Below are 15,869 nucleotides of genomic sequence, written 5' to 3'. Positions count from 1 at the left end.
GGTGAGAGTTAGGGGCTTGTCCGAGGTGGCCGCACCAGGCAGGCCTCCTGCCCACCAGAGCAGAGTCTCTGCTGTTAATTCGGCTCCATGGGGCTTTGGAGACAGACACACCCACCTCCTTGCGTTGAGCAAGTCCTCTTGACTCTGAAGCTGTTTCTCGGCTGTCCAATAGAGATAACAGCTACCTCCAAAGGCTGCTATGAATTGAACAAAAAGCACATGGAAAGATGTCCAACATCATTAGTCATTAGGAAATTCAAACCAAAACCACATGCAATAGTACCACAGCACACCCACTAGGATGGCTATAATAAAAAAGACAGATAATAACAAGTGTTGGCGAGGATATGGAGAAACCGGAACCCTCATATATGGCTTGTGGGAATGTTAAATGTGCAGCTTCTCCAGAAAACTGTTCTCCCAAAAGTTAAACATAGACCCAGGATTCCTCTCTTATGTATATACCCAAGATAATTAAAAACGTATGTTCACACAAACTTGCACTCAAAGATTCATAGCAACATTATTCATAATAGCCAAATAATGGAGACAACCCAAATGTTCATCAACTGATGAACAGATAAACAAAATGTGGTATGTCCATACAACAGAATATTATTCCGCCATAAAAAGGAATGAGGCACTGATACATGTTACAATGTAGATTAACCTTAAAAACATCGTGCTAAGTGAAAGATGCCAGGCACAGAAAGCCACATATTGTACGGTTCCATTTCTGTGAAAGTTCTTAGTAGACAAATCCATACAGACAGAAAGTAGATTAGTGGTTGCTAGGAGATGGGGGGTAGGGGAAATGGGGAATGACTGTTTAATGGGTATGGAGTCTCTTTTTGGGGTGATGAAACTGTTCTGGAATTAGATAGAGGTAATGGTTACACAACATTGTGAATGTACTACAAACCACTGAAATGCACATTTTTAAATGGTTAATTTTACTTCAATTTTTAAAAGGCTCCTGGGAGAATTGAAAATTGTACATGGAAAGCATCTATCCTGGCACATAGCAGCTTCTAAATAAATAGCTATTATTGTTAATACATTTATTTCATCCTGCCAACAACCCTAAAATGTAGTTATGTAATTCAACTCATTTTACTGATGGAAAAAGGTTCACTGAAGTGAAGTAACTTGCTCACATTTGCACAGCAAGTAAATGACAGCCTCGATAACTGTGAAATGAGTTAATGTATTCACTAGGCAAATATTTATTGAGCACCTCCTATATATCAGGCATGTTTCTAGGAAGGAATGAATGGCGTCCCACTCACCTAGAACCAGTGTCTGTCACGACTATGTGTTCAATAAATAGTTGTTAAAAGTTAAGTTCTTTTTCATTACTTCTCTGGGTCTTTTGTGTGAAATTAGGAAAATACTCACCCACCTGCCTCCACAGGAATCTATTGATGAAAACGTTTGAGTATCTCCTGTGTCACCAACTTTCTACTGTGGTGAATGTAAAAAATAAAAAAACTTGGACTCTGCTGTAGAAGAGTTTACTCCCAATGAGAGACTCAACTCTTAAGACCTAGACAGGACAGCCCAACATACCCTGAACACTGTGGGGTCAGTAAATGATTATAGAGTGAAAGACAGCCCCTATAATACTCATCAAACTCTCTCACTCCTTCTCTGGGCTCAGCTCTAAAGGAATGGACTCACAGATGAATCAGATGTAGTTCTTCTCCTCATGTTATGGGTTGAATTATGTCACCCCCAAAATGCATATGTTAAAGTCCTAGTCCCCAGCACCTCATTTGGAGATAGGGTCTTTACAGAGGTAATCAAGTTGAGATTATTAGAGTGGGGTTTAATACAGCATGACTGGTGTCCTAATGAAAAGCAGAAATTTGGAGACAGACGTGCACAGGAGAATGCCACGTGAACATGAAGGCAGAGATGGGTGATGCTTTTACAAGCCAAGGAACATCAAATTTTGCCAGCAAACCACCAAAGCTAGGGCAGAGACCTGAAACACCCCCAGAAAGAACCAAACCTAGCCGACACCTTGGTTTCAGACTTCTAGCCTCCAGAACTGGGAGACAGTGAATTTCTGTTGTTTGAGCCACCCAGTGTGCGGTGCTCTGTTTGGGCAGCTCCAGCAGACTAATACACCTCATGAGTTCACAGTCCCAGGGAAGGGAGAAGTCCCCCAAAAGACTCAGAGCCCAACGTGCTAAGGGCTGATGGAGGGAACCCGCGGTGGGATGGGGTGCTTCAGAAGCCTAGAGGCTCAGAAGGACAAAGTGTGAGCTGGTGGGGTGAGAAGGCAGGAGTGACAGACACATGAGCATAGCAAAACCAAGCAGAAAACCCTGGGCGCACATTGTCTTCAGGAATCTGTGATGAGTCAGGGAAGGTAAGCAGAGCAGCCTGCAGCCCGCAGAGGACGGTGGCGGGGTGCCTGTGTCCTGCCATAGGGTCTGGGTGGGAGCTGGAGGAGACGGAGAAGGATGTGGAAACAAGGTGTTACCTCAGTTTGTCCCCAGGACATTTCTCTTCATAACTGGGTCTCTTAGGTATGGTTTTCACACCCTGACTGAGCTCAGGCGGTGGCATTGCCTAAGGGCTCTGGAGGTGGCCCAGCAGAGGCCGCCAGAGCCCAGCAGAGGGCGACAGAGAGCCTCCAGGAAGCCCGAGAGATGATGCCCAAGGCCAAGAAACCCAGCTCAGCCTGGGGCAGGGCCTGGAACACCCTGTGAGTGGAGTGCAGCTCTGCATCCCAAGCGATCAGAGCCCCTGCTTCAGCCTCCTTGCCCAACACAACTGCCGCTCCCGGGGCAGCCCATCCCAGAATGCCCTCCCCAGGGTCTGGACACACAGTCCTGTTAATCCCTGGCAGTTCCACCAAACCCAACTGACAAGTAAAGTCACCACTTCTGCTCTGGATTTGGCTGTGTGACTTCAGGGTAGCCATCAGGGTCTCAGTTCCTAATAATACAATAACAACTAACATTTTCCGAGAGCACCCTATGTCCTGAGCTCTGGTCTAACCACTTTATATACAGGATCTCATGATCATTGTAGGCATCTAGAATGTACCAGACACCAGGAAAACAGATGCTCAAGAGACAGTCACAGTGCCTGTCCTCAGGAAGCTAGCAGTCCCTAAGGACCAGGCATCATTGCACTGCTTTACGGGTGAGGCAACTGAGGCCCAGAGAGGTAAAGTCATTGGCTCAAGGTCACACAGCTGATAAGTGGCAGAGTCAAGATTCAAACCACACCCCTCCCAGTCCCTGACCAGGCACAGCACCACTTCCCTGACCACCCACTCCCATCTCAACCCTCAACAATTATGGCCCAGCTGGAACCCAAGTTTCCTGTGTTCCCTGAAGCTTTGGCCAAGCAAAAGTAAGGTTTCCTTCTCAACGACTCTCATCCCAGCTGGGCTAGTTCCCAGCTGTGTCATCGTAGGCTGGTCTCTTCATCTCCGTTTTCTCATCTGTGAAATGGGAGAACATCACAGTTTCCCTGACCTTACCGGCACCAAATGAGGGCATACACTGTAAACTGTAAAGTACTTCGTTTGTTCCTTCATTCAATCATTCAATAATTATTAAACCTCTCCCTGGTGCTAGGCTCTGTGCCAGCTCTGCGACTGATCACAGCCTTGAGGGGCGTTGATCTGGGAACTATTCCTCCAGTTCACCGTGCCAAGTACCCTAAGAAACGTGTGCCAGAGCACAACCAGGAAAGGGCCTGAAGCAGCAGGGTGGGTGCCCAAAAGACAGGAGGTAGCACCAAGACAAGGAGACCAGAGGGTGCATCAGCCTGCATTTACCGAGGGCCAGGCAAGCACCCTCCCTGGACCAGCAGGCTGCTAGGAACCCAGCATGAAACAGGCCCTGAAAGGCTCGCCCCATCCTCTGTCAGGCTATACACACATCCAGGGGATGCCCCCCACAAGAAGACTTGGCCATCTTCCCTTTGCAGGGAAAGCAGCCCATGATGCTCCTGGTTGCTAAGGCAACTGGGTCCTTGTTTTTCCTTCTTCATAAATAAGCTATAAATAGACAGGGCAAACCTGGGCACCTTCCTTTGCATGAATTAGAGCAGCTGCTCCAGGCTCCAGGGCTCCTGGCACAGCACCCAGGTGCTGAGCCTCGCTTCATGGGCCACAGCAACACAGCTCCAGTGGGAGGGCACAGATCGTGGATTCCCTCCGCCTGCTCCAGACTCTCCTGGGGCACTTAGTAGATTCTGGGGCACTGCCAAGACCCACCGAGTCCCAGTTGCTGCAAGCAGGGCCTGAGATGGGTGTTTAACTGCTCACCCCAGGAGATGAGATGAGCCCTGAGTTTGCCAGCCCCTGGTGATGAGCAGGAGTGGACATCCTCCCTTCTTCCCATCCGGGGCCTGTCACAAGTCACAAGAAAATCACGAGAACACCTCCCACTTCCATAGCGCTTTAGAGTTTACAAATTTTTTTTTTTAAGATTACATTGGGGAATTGGGGGAGGGAACAGCATTGGGAAGTCGGGGAAGGGAACAGACAAGTTGCTGTCCTTTTGTTCTTCAGTCTAGTTGTGGAGGACGTCGCTTCACTGGCCCATGTTGTTATTATTATCGCGCTCTTCCTGGCTGAGGCAGATTGGTCGCCGAACATTGGACGGCCACTCACAGTGGCTCATGGCAGCTCATGCAGGCTGCCAGCCACTCATGTAGCTCACGGCAGCCCACTGCAGCCCCACTGCAGCCTACGCCGTCGCCGGCGACTCACAGCAGCCCAGCTCCAGGTCGAGCTGTTGCTCACCATCTTAGCTGTAGAGGGTGCAGCGTCACTGGCCCATGTGGGATCTGAACCAGCGACCCTGCTGCTCAGAGCTTACACTCCCAAGCAAATTCCTAACCAACGTGCCAGTGGGTTGGCCCTAGAGTTTACAAATTCTTTCTCCACCTGTTTAACCATCATGGTTAACATCTATTGAGATCTTTCTATGTGTCAGCACTATATTAAGCACATTACGTGCCACAACCCTATGACTTCTGCCAACCCCCTGGGGGTGCTGTTATGGTTTCAGCTCACAGGTGGGGAACCATCAGCTGGCAGAGAGGAGGTTCCTGGTTAGCAAGGGAACCAGAATTTGAACCCAGGCCTCTCCTGTCCACTTGTTCTTAACTCAGCCTTCCCTTTCAGTATAGCTCGTTCTCTTAACCCATGAGGAAGGGAAGCCCTAAGTGGGGAAGGAACAAGTGGAGAAACTAAGACTCAGGAAGCCCAGGAAGTGGCCCATGGCCACACAATAAGGGAGAGTCAAAGCAGAGGTTTGGGTCCCTAGAAGGCAGGCTGCAGACAGTGGGGCTGTTTTCCCTGTAGAGGGGACACTCAGGTAGACATGACTATCTGGGGGGTCAGGGCGGGCTTCCTGGAGTAAGTGAAGCTGAAACAAGGTCTTAGAGCAGCGGTTCTCAACCTTTCACAGGGGTCGCCTAAGACCATCGGAAAACACATATTTTCGATGGCCTTAGGAACCGAGACACCGCTCCTCTATCCGTCTCCAGGCCCACATGCAGATACTCCCACATATGAGTACCCGGCGATCCCTGTGAAAAGGTCGTTCAACCCCCAAAGGGGTCGCGACCCACAGGTTGAGAACCGCTGTCTTAGAGGATGACAGTGGAGAGAAGGGGAAAGCATACCAGACAGAGGGAATAGCTCAGATAAAGGTGCAAGGAATGAGAGGGCATGTCAGGTCTGCAGAATAGCAGGTAGGTCTGTGTGGCTTCGGGGCAGGGGTGGGGTGGGAGAGGTGAAGCTAGCCAGTGGGCAGGCCCCAATCACGAAGGGCCTTGTAGCCTGGCACAGAAGCATGACCTGTCCCAAGAGCACTGAGGAGCTATGGAAGGCTTTAAGTGCAGAAAAAGCATGACCTCTCTGAGGAGAAAGGCTGCCTCTTTGCCAAAGGGAGTTTGAGCAGAGCATATCACCCAAAAGACAAGGTGTCCTACAGGCTGCTGGACAACAGCTGACGGATGCTTTCTCCAGTCAAGCCCTGCAGGGTCCACCTGCAAGATGGCCACCCAGGCACATCCTCCAGTCTCATCATCTTCTCCATGGTTCTAGACCTGCCACGCCCTTCCACAGCTAGGAGAACGCTACCTCATTGATTCATTGATTCATTCATTCATTCATTCATTCAGACATTCCTTAAACAAATTCCAATTCTGTGTCTGGCACAGAAACTCAAAGACTGCCATGAAGCAGAATGGATACAGAGATCAATAAGAAGATTAAGGGACCAGAAGATTCTGATGGACTGCGCAGGGTACCAAAAGGCTAGGTGGGGGTGCAGGAAGGAGAGAATACGTGCTCCAGAGGAAAGGGCAGTGTAAGCAGATACACGCAGTCATGAAACAGCTGGGCATGTTGGAGAGCGTTCAGTGAGAGGAGTTAGAGGGGGAGTGGGAAGCCCAAAACTCATCAGGAGCCAAGGTGGGCAGGACCTGGGAGCTGATTCCAGGATGTTAATTGGGCAATGATGTGATCACATCGGTGTATTGTGAAAACCAGCCTGGTAGTTGGTTGGAAGATGGAATGGACAGGAAGAGATGGAAAATAAGAAAGTCATGGGGCCGGCCGAGTGGCTCGTCCATTAAGAGTTGGCTTGGGAGCGCAAGCTCTGAGCAGCAGGGCCGCTGGTTTGGATCCCACATGGGCCAGTGACGGTGCGCCCTCTACAGCTAAGATGGTGAACAACAGCTCTACCTGGAGCTGGGCTGCCGTGAGTCGCTGGCAATGGCATAGGCTGCAGTGGGGCTGCAGTGGGCTGCTGTAAGCTACCGTGAGTGGCCGGCAGCCAGCGTGAGCGGCCATCCAATGACCGGCGACCGATCTGCCTCACCCGGGAAGAGTGCAATGATCACAATACCAACATGGGCCAGTGAAGCAACGTCCTCCACAACTAGACTGAAGAACAAAAAGACAGCAACTTGTCTGTTCCCCTTCCCTAACTCCCCAACGCTGTTCCCTCCCCCAGTTCCCCAATAAAATCTTTGAAAAAAAAAAAGAAAATAAAGTCATGGACCAAGGTGGCCTGATCTAGTGTGGTGGCAGTGGTGACAGGTCCACGTGGGTCCCTTTTGGATGTGTTGCATTGGGGGGCTAGGGATAGATAGCTAAATAATTTATGATGGAATATATGAGGCTACTAAAAATTGTGTCTTCAATGCATGCTTGATGACACAAAAGAAAGTGAGAAATGGGCAGAATGTATGCAGTTCCAACTTTATGTATATGGGTATATACGTAAAAAAGAAACCCATCCTATTATTAATAGTGATACTTCCTCACTGGTAAAATATCATGTCATTCTTATTTCCTGTTTGTGCCTCTCTGCATTTTTTTTTCAAATTCTTTACTGTAAATATTCATTATTTTCCCCCAACTTTTTATTTTGAAAATTTTTAAACCTTCAGAAAGTTGCAATAGAAGTACAATAAACACCTCTCTCTCTCTCTCTCTCTCTCTCTCTCTCTCTCTCTCTCTCTTTCTCTTTCTCTCTCTCTCATTCTCTTTTCTCCTGAACCAATTGAAAGTTACACAACACTCTACTCCTAAATACTAGAAAAAGTCTCCTAAAAACAAGGGCATTTTCCCACAAAACCACAATACCATTATCACATTCAGGAAATTTAAGATGGGTTCAGCATTATTATCTGATGCCCAGTTCACACTCAAATAGCCCCAATATCACCTTTAGGATTTTTGTGACCCAGGATCCCAAGAGGCATCCCCCAATGAATTCAGTCACATGACTCTTTAGCCTCTTTCAATCTGAAACATCTCCAAGCTTTTTTCCTCTTTCAAAAGGACGTCAGCCCAGCTGTTTTGAAGAATGTTCTTCAATGTGGATTTGTCTGATGATTTGGGCAGGTAAGCATTTTTGGCAGGAGTGTCTTGTAAGTGACATTGTGTCCTTCTCAGGACACCACATCAGGGGACATGTGACACTGGCTTGTTCCAATGTTAGTGGTGTTAAGTTTAATCATTTGAGTTAGGCGGTGTCTGTAATTTTTCTCCATCTGTAGAGGTATCTTTTTCTCTTTGTAATTAAAAAGTAATTTGTGGGTTATTCTTCGAGATGGTGCATATCCTATTCCCAGTGGTCTTCTACCCAATAGTGACAGCACCTCCTGAGGAGTTTTGCCCAAATCGGTTGTTATGATATTGATTGTAAGATGCCAATTTCTGTCTCTCCCACACCTTAGTTGGCACTCTCCTATAAGGAAGAGCTTTCCCATATCCTGCCACCTCTGGTTTTTTGCTTTGTTTTGTTTTCTATTCTTTTTTTAAAGTTCAAGGATTTTTTTTTATTCTATGTGTTATAATCCATTCTTCTTATTAATCATTTAGATCTCTGATAGTCTCAAATTTGGCCACTGCAGCCCTTTCAAGCTGGCCCCCGGCAGCCTGAGTGCTTCTTTGCTTTCTGGCACAATAAGATGCTCTAGCGAGGCGTGGACCACTTGCTGGGTCCATCCAGCCTCACGGACCACAGAAACAGCCACTCGCCTCTGAGCCCAGGGGGGCAGGAAGGAGGTCAGCAGGCAGGGAGTGAGGCAGCAGGGGCTGGGTGGACATTCAGATTTCTTTGTCTTGGAAGCATCCGCAGCCTGGCTTTAATTGATGGCCCCATCTCAAGGAGACAGGACACCCGCCTGCTTGGACACCTCATTTCACATCTCGTCTGTGTCCTTTTTGCACACGGAAGGATATTAATTATGGTGCAAAGATGAAGAAAAACTGTGTTCTTTTGCAACTTTAATGAGGAAAAGAAAATGTAGAAGAGAAAAGCCTCTCTCGCGCTCTCTCTCTCTCTCTCTCTCTCTCTCTCTCTCTCTCTCTCTCTCTCTCTCTGTGTGTGTGTGTGTGTGTGTGTTCCCAGGTTCTCCAGGCCTCTGCGTCCCCTTTCTTCTTTACCTCCCTTTTGTCTTGTTGAGGTATAATGTGCAGACAGTAAAATGTACAGATTTTAAGGATACAGTTGGGTGGTTTCGATAAATGTATAACCAGACCTGAACCACCCCCAGAAAGTTCCCTCACGCTCCCTCTAGTCAATCCCTTATAAAGCGACCACTTTCTAATATCTAAAACTTCTAGAACTTCACATGAACGGAATCAGACAGTGAGCACATATCCTTTCCGTGACCTGCCAGACAAATGGCGGTGGAAGCCAGCAGTGCCACCACTGCCCGTGAGACATTTCTGAGGCTTTCCTGGGGAGAGAGAAAGAAGCAAGGCGCTGATGTCCATCTGTGGGCTCTCTCCAGATCCCTGCTCCCAGGCTGGCGGCTGAGAAGGGGACCGAGACCAGGCTTGTCCCCCCCACCACCCAGAAAAAATCTTTTTCCTTGGCCCAGAAACTATGGCTTAGAAACCCCACCGGACTTGGCAGGAGCCTGTCTACCCAGCAGTGACGCTTGGACTCCCTGACGGCCCCTCTGAGCCCTGACTATAGGATCTCCCCAGGGGACTACAGTCCTGTCCATCTGCCAGCAGGAGCAGCGAGCAGAACCAGTGGCCAGCCCATCCTCCTGCACGGCTGCTGTCAATCTGTCCGCTGCCCTGGGTTGTTTACTGGAAGCTGGCCTCCCTGCAAGGGTTCAAAGCCCTGGCCCTAGGCACGTCTGCGGCAGGAAGCAGGCCGGGTGGTAATTGGCGGTGCGGCTGTGCTGAGCGGCCAGCACTGACCCAGTATCCTCCTCCAGCAGTCGCCTTTGAGTTGCTCCACGCTGACCTTCCAGGCCTGCAGGGACTTCCTGCTGAACGCCAAGCCGGCACCAGCAACAAATTACTCGTTCCCCGAGAAATCTATTAAAAGGTGACAGTAGTTTGGGGGCCAGGTAGCCAGGGGGGCCCCAGCACAGGAAGCCTAATGTCTTCTGTTCCCAAGAGCCAAGAGTGGACTCCTGCTAAACTGAGAGGGAACTGAACTAGAACTCTAAATTGGGGGGCTAAGGAAAAATGACTCAGGGCTGAGGAGAGGCTGCTGTCCTTGTGACCTGTCTATGGTTCCATGAAGGGGGAGGAGGCAGGATCTGAGCCCCTTAGATCTCCGTTCCAATCTGCCACTTCCTCTCTGTGTGACCTTGGGCAAGTCACTTGGCCTCTCTGAGCCTTCCATGCCTATAAAGACACCCACCCTGTGGGGTGGCAAAAAGCAAATGCACGTGACGTCCCAGGCCCAGCACAGATGCTCTGTGAGTGTTGTTGGGTCAGAAGCAGACTGAATTTATTTCGTTCTCCGGCTGAGAGAGAAAGGAGCCTGCGTGTATGTGCCCATATCCACAGCAAGGCAGTGGCCAAGCCGTGAGATCAAGTGGAGTGGAGCTGCAGCCGGAGCGCCTGGGGACAGGACATGGCAGCCTCTGGTTTTCCCTGGGATAGAAGCTCTTACCACCTCCAGCAAGGCTCTGGCCGATCCCTGAACCATTGGATGGATGAATGAATGAAACTAATGAATGAATGCCCACATCATTGGTAGGTGCTGTAGGCTGAATAGGTACCCCCAAAGATGTTGACCCTAACCCTCAGAACCTGTGAAGATGTCACCTTACATGGGAAAAGGGACTTTGCAGATAGGATTAAGAATCTTGCCGTGGGAAGAGGAGCCTGGATTAACCAGGTGGGTTCAGTGTAATCACAAGGGCCTTATAAGAGGGGGGCAGGAGGCTCAGAGTTGAGGGCTTAGGTGTGAGTTGAGGGCAAGGCATCTGCAGTACACCTAGGTGACATCGAGGCCTGGGCCTCATTGTCATATAAGGCCTGACCTCTGGACCTGGTAGGGCCTGTCGGATTTCCATCACTTGATGAAGTGAGGCTGCACCCACCTGACCTTATCACTTGGAGGACCAGAAAATGCCGGCTCATGACGGACAGCTCACATCTCCTAGTTCCTTGACGTCCCACAGTCAGGTGCTCAGTAGGAAGGCAGGTGCTGGTTTTCTAAGGGTGAGGAGTTCTCTGCCACAGAAATCATAGACTTGCTTCTAAATCCTAGTTAAACTATTTTCGTTTAATAGGTACATTTGATTCAGGTGGCAAATTGCCCATTTCTTAAGTGACTTAATCATTTGTTAATTGACTTTTAGTGAACTGGCTTTTGGAGAATTGGGTTTTAAAACCAATTGTTCACTGCCAGTTTCAGAGGTGACTGGATTCAGGTACGCAAAGGGTGACCTGGAGACCTCTTTCCTGCTCTTGGTTTTGCTCTCTCTGGGTTGGCTTTACTTTCCCGTGACTTTTCCCTAAATTATGGCAGCGAAGGCCCCATTCTTCTTGTTTGACTGACCCAGTTGGAATGAGCCCTGGACTGGCCACCACCAGACTTCTTTTACATGCAAAAGTAAATGAACAAACCTTTGCATGTTTAAGCCACTTTTATTTGGGGATTTTTGTTACGTGCAGCTAAACTTAACTCCATGACCCATGGCCACCAGCAGCTCCACTATTTGTTTCTTTTCAACCTAGAAACCTCAGTCAGGACCCCTGCTCTTCTCACTCCACGAGACATCTAGGGGCAGAGCTCTGAATGTCACAGCCAGTGTGACACACATGACTAGAGGAATGGCCAAACTAGGGCCCAAGCTCACACTTGGTGGTTATTGTGTTACTTGTTCACTTGCTTTTCAGTTGGAGTGGAATCACATGGATGGTGGGGGAGGAGAATTCCCCCCAAAGAAGTGGGTGTGCTAGACACATATGGAGTGATGGGTGTCCACTACAGCGAGCATGTAGTGAACCCCAGTTTGCCTGACTCCCAGGCCGGACACTCCCCACTCTACTCTGCAGTGCTTCAGTCTCAGCTGTAGAGGGCAGTGTCACTGGCCCTCATATATGGGATCCGAACCAGGGCCCTCTGGCGTCCCAAGCCAGCTCTTAATCAATGCACCACTCGGCCGGCCCTGCAGTGCTTCAGTCTTAACAGAAGGGGCTTCCCTATCCATCCTCTCAGCTGGGACCATGAAGGGGCCCGCTGCGGTGGGCCTGAGCAGGTCCACCTGGAGGCCCCAGTGTGTGTGGGGTCAAGAGGACAAAGTTGTGAAGGGCTCCAAGGTTGACCCCAGGGATTATGTCTCAAGCCAGCACATGGGAAATGATGAGTGTAAGTGTCGGAGTCAGACAGACCTGAGGTCAAAGCCTGCTTCAGCCACTCTAGCTGTGTGGCCTTGCACCAGTTGCTTTACCTCTCTGAGCCACCACATCAACCCCTCACTTCTGTTCCTAGGCCTGCCTACATTCCCTCCCTCCCAGTTCCATACGCACCTAGAATTCCCTGTTCTTCCCCTCACTCTTCTCCCCACCTTCCAAAGGCCACCTCAACAGCTCCAACCACACCCAGTCAGGGACTTAGCCTGGGACATGGTGACACACTCTCCTTGATGCCAGGACATTCCAACATGGCCTAAGAAACAACCAAACTTTACGATTTTCCAAATTACCAAACATGCAAAATAAACCTCTCCCCAGCCCAGAGTCCTGCCCCTGAACTATTCACTCAACCCTGGGATGGGAGTGGGGGTCGCAGATGGGCTGGGGGCTCAAACAACAACCACCCCTGTTCCCACCCGGGAGGGGGCAGGTGGCAGGAGACATGTCCCACAGTCCTAGTCCTTCATCCCAGCTCCAGGCTGCCCAGGACACCGCTGTCCCTCCTAACCACGCAGGCAGACTAAAATCGCTCCTGGGGAGACAGGGCTGACACTTCTTAGAGACCAAGTCAGGCAAAAAGGAAACCTTCATCTTTAAATTCTTTTTCTTATTTTTTCAATGGTTACTTAATTTATTGCTGACTTGATATTATATTACTTAAATGTTATCATCTAAAAGTTTGCTGTTATTTTCATCATTGAAGTACTACATGCTCATAAAAACAATAGAGGAATGAATAAACTGAAAATGTAAGTCTCCTGTGATTGGAGTGGAGCTCAGAAATGTGTCTTGTGCACATTAGTTGATTAAAAAAAAAAAACAAAGGAAGGGGGAAAAAGAAACACAAACAAACATGATTATTCACCTTGTCATTTGCAGGCAGCTATTTCTGGGCAGCTCTGTCATTGCACTGTCCCTGCAGCCCGAGAGTCACCCATCCTCACGCTGACATGGTCCACATGGTACTGTGTGAGGTCAGGGGTCAGCCGGGATTCCCATCTGTCCCAAGCACCCAGCACAGGGCCTGGTGGAGAAGAGGGGTTCAGTGCATCTGTTGGAAACAAGGGAAGGAGAGATGGATAGAAGGGTGGCGAGGAAGGGAGGGAGGCCCCCACTTACTTGTTGAAACAGAGGGATGTACAAAATCCTGCAGGAACCCACAGAGAACAGCTCACTCTGCCCAGAGGGGTGGGAAAGTGGCCAGTGACACCGAACTGAGTCCTGGAGAATGGCTAGGAACTCTCTGGAGTGTGTGGACATCCAGCAGGCAGGGCGACAGAGGAAAGGCATTTCAGGAGAAAGGCATGGCATGTGCAAAGACGTGGAGTTGTGAGAGAGCACAGCATGTCTGGTTTTTCTTGAAAAGCCTGGTACAGCCCCAGAGGAGGGTGTTTGGAGAAGAAAGGGGACAGGAAAGGAGGCTGAGGACATAGGAAAGGACTTCCTGAGCTGGGCAGAGGAGCTGGGACTTTATCCCTTGATTTCAGGGAGCACTCACCAGGTGCTACTTGAGCCTTGGTTGAATTTTAACGACATGGTCGATTGTTGAACTAGATTCAGAGGATGGGACCCCAAGTCCAACCCCTGGAAGGGCGGAAGCCCCAGGACCCCACCCCCTGTCTGCGCCCGCAAGCAGCTGCTCCTCCCCTCCCACTTACTTCAGCCTGGATGTTTTTCTCTGTGCTTGATGAAGTTAAAATAAGCCCTCTCTTGGGTGAATCACAGGCGTTCAAATTGGATTGGCACGCGGACATCGAGCAGTTGGTGGCAGGAGCCAGGGGACCCGGAGAGCAGGTTTTCGCTGGAGGGGACGTGAGCTTTATTTCCCTCTTGGTTGCTGACAAGGAAGCAGCTGTCCTTTCCTGATTATTTTTACCTCGAGTCACAGACGCTGATGCTGAGCTTCCCAAGCGCCCGCCCGCCTGCCAGGGCCCAAGTGAAGAGCCCAGCGCCTCGCCCACCTCTGCCATGAGTCTCGAGCTCCACCTACTGCCGCCTCCATACAGGACCAAGAAACAGCCCCTGCCACAGGTGCACACCCTTCCATTCCAAGGAGGGTCACTGCCCGGGAGAGAGGCAGCCAGAGCAGAAAAAAAAAAAAAAGAGGAAAAAAATTCATGATCAGTTCCACTCCTCAAACACAATAGCTCATTACTTCTTTTTATTTTAGTTTAATGAGACTAAACCTAAATATCACGTAACTGTTAACTAAGCACTTCCAAATCGGTCATGTCGTTCTATCCTTGAAAAGCCCAAACCGGTGAGAGTGGCATTAGCTTCATTTTATAGCTGAGGAAACTGAGGCTCAGAGGGACAGTGGCTTGCCCAAAGTCACACAGTAACAGAATAGGGGAAACGGGATTTGAACAAGGGCTTGTCTAACTCCAAATCTTGTGCACCATCCACTGGATTTTCAAGTTTTCGCCCATATGTTAGTTAGGAATGTTCTCAGCTGCAACTAACAACAACAGTGCTTTAAATAAATGAGAGCTCATTGTCCTTGTATACCAAAAGACTGGCAGTAGGTGGTCTCTAGGTTGGGAGGCAGCACAACCATGTCATGGACCCAGGGTCTTTCAATCTTGCTGCCCCATCCTCCTTGATAGGTTGCGTTTTGACACACTTGCTGCCTCATGGTCCCTTGGGCTGCTGCAGCTCCAGGCATCTCACTCGCATTCACTTTTCCTTTTACTGTTATATCATTTGCAGTTTTCTTATCACTATGTTGTTTTCACAATTCTCATTTTTAATGGCTTGATGGTATTTCTTCATGTGGACAAGTCATAATGTATTTGTTGGACATAGGTAGCTCCCAATTTTTTCAATATTGTATATAATACTGTGATGAACATCTTCACGCTCATTTAGTTTGGTGTCCCCGAAGCACAAATTCCATAGAGAAGAGTTACTTGGGTCAAAGATGTTAACATTTTTTGTTTTTTTAAGCTGAGTCATCCTGCCACCTGTTGGCAGCTCAGCGGCTGCTCAGCTCAGGCTGGGACTCGAATCACTGTTGCTCAGAGCTCACACTCTTGAGCGAACTCTTAACCAACTGAGCCATTCAGCCGGCCCTGATGTTAACATTTTTGATGCTCCTAATATCTTACCCTATTTACAGAAGAGGAAAGCCAGGACCAAGAGCAGAGACCTGGAGTCATTCAGGTCCCTACACTGGTTGGTGGCCAGAGAAGGTCCTGGAATGAGGAGTCGGAGCAAGGAGGGGTTCTGACTCTCAGCTCAAGGCCACTACATCAACTGCCTCCAGCTTCCGCTTCTGGAGCTGCCCTAGTGACTGGTGGGGGATAGGTGGGGAGATGGGTAGAAAGGGCTTCTCCTTTCTGCCTTTCTGCACTGGCTAAGGAGGGCCCTAAGCAGGTTGGCACTAAATAGTTGTTGTGCCCTCTGGTTGCCACAGTCAGTGGTGAGGGTGTCAAGCTTGGGGCCCATTAAGTGGGATCCTCTTCCCACTGCCCCCAAATCCCCATCGACCCCAAGCACATACTCACATGCATACCTAGAGTTACAAGGCATCTGTGTGTGTGTGTGTGTCTGTCTGCGTGTCTGTGTGTGTGTGTGTGTCTGTGTGTGTGGTGTGTGTGTGTCTGTGTATGTGTGTGTGTGTGTCTGTGTGTGTGTGTGTGGTGTGTGTGTGTGTGTCTGTGTGTGTGTGTCTGTGTGTGTGTGTCTGTGTGTGTGT

General features: G+C 49.3%; 1 long non-coding RNA gene across 1 annotated transcript; it reads right to left on the bottom strand.

Moving 5' to 3' along the window:
* Window positions 1-98: 98 nt before the first annotated feature.
* LOC109391337 (uncharacterized) lies at window positions 99-13,945 on the bottom strand. Its single transcript, XR_002125788.1, has 3 exons — window positions 13,831-13,945; window positions 13,038-13,223; window positions 99-197 (listed from the first exon to the last, which is right to left on the bottom strand). It is a non-coding gene; the product is annotated as an uncharacterized LOC109391337 (long non-coding RNA).
* Between the last annotated feature and the right edge of the window lie 1,924 nt (window positions 13,946-15,869).

Source organism: Hipposideros armiger, unplaced genomic scaffold (assembly GCF_001890085.2).
Source record: "Hipposideros armiger isolate ML-2016 unplaced genomic scaffold, ASM189008v1 scaffold_290, whole genome shotgun sequence".
NCBI lineage: Eukaryota > Metazoa > Chordata > Mammalia > Chiroptera > Hipposideridae > Hipposideros > Hipposideros armiger.
The sequence above is the reverse complement of the archived record's forward strand: the minus strand, read 5'-3'. Positions and strand labels throughout refer to the sequence as shown.